Consider the following 1,507-nt stretch of genomic DNA (forward strand, 5'->3'; position numbering starts at 1 on the left):
TTTTAGCATTGCCCATGTCTGGGTGAGAAGCCCTCTCATCTCTTCGTCAGAAGATCCTGGAATCGAATCCAGCTCGGGTGATGTTGATTGTGCTGAGGGTGCAGAGTTTTTCAGGTTTAATCTCACTGATTACCTTCGTGGCGTACTCAGCAGTGACCTTTAAGGACATTTATTGAGAAGGAACAGTGTAAAAACGATACATACATAAGCAATATATAAGCTTCTGCATCATTGGGGTGACACGGTGGCACAGTGGGTTAGCACTGCTGCCTCACAGCTCCAGGACCCGGGTTCATTCTGCCCTCGGGTCACTGTCTGTGTGGAGTTTGCACATTCTCCATGTGTCAGCGTGGGTTTCCTCCAGGTGCTCCGCTCTCCCTCCACAGCCGAAAGATGTGTAGGTTAGGTGGATTGGCCATGCTAAATTGCCCCTTAGTGTCCAAAGATGTGCAGGTTAGGTGGATTGGCCATGCTAAATTGTCCCTTAGTGTCCAAAGATGTGCAGGTTAGGGGGATTGGCCATGCTAAATTGCCCCTTAGTATCCAAAGATGTGCAGGTTAGGCGGATTGGCCATGCTAAATTGCCCCTTAGTGTCCAAAGATGTGTAGGTTAGGTGGATTGGCCATGCTAAATTGCCCCTTAGTGTCCAAAAATGTACAGATTAGGTGAATTGGCCATGCTAAATTGCCCCTTAGTGAAGGGGCAACGCTCCAAAAGCTGGTGCTACCAAATTAACACGTTGGTCTTCAACCTGGTGTTGTGTGAGATTTCTTAGTGAGTCGGGGGACTGGCAGGGCAAATATGTGTGTGTAAATAGATCAATAAATGGATACAGATATTATTCGTAGAAAGAATCATAGAAACCCTACAGTGCAGAAAGAGGCCATTTGGCCCATCGAATCTGCACCGACCACAATCCCACCCAGGCCCTATCCCCATATCCCTACATATTTACCCGCTAATCCCTCTTAACCTACGCATCTCAGGACACTAAGGGGCAATTTTAGCATGGCCAATCAATCTAACCTATTCATATTAAATATGAAATATTGGCAATGTCCCTTTGAAGAAACAGTGTCCCTTTAAATGTTGACACTGTCCCTTTAAATGTTGACAATGTCCCTTTAAATGTTGACAATGTCCCCTTTTAATGTTGACCACTGTCCCTTTAAATGTTGGCAATGTCGAGTTCCGTGTTAGCCCACGCCCGCTCCCTGCAGATGGGGGGGCGGAACCGGCTGACTGGGGGGGCGGAGTCGGCTGACTGGGGGGCGGAGTCAGCCGACTGCCTGGCGGAAGGAGCGGGTATCCTGCTGACAGCGAGAGGGAGGCGTGACTGACTGACTGACTGACTCCCGAGGGGGCGGAGTTGGCTGACGCTCGAGGATGGGAGGGCGGAGCTGGCTGACTCCCTGGCGGAGCTGGGGCTGGGCAGGCTCTGTCCCGGCAACGCGCCTGCGCTAAGGGGGAGGGGGGAGTGAAGAGACGTGGCAGTCACGTGGGGGT

Source organism: Carcharhinus amblyrhynchos, unplaced genomic scaffold (assembly GCF_965287045.1).
Source record: "Carcharhinus amblyrhynchos unplaced genomic scaffold, sCarAmb.v2.hapA scaffold_889, whole genome shotgun sequence".
In the NCBI taxonomy this organism is placed as follows: domain Eukaryota; kingdom Metazoa; phylum Chordata; class Chondrichthyes; order Carcharhiniformes; family Carcharhinidae; genus Carcharhinus; species Carcharhinus amblyrhynchos.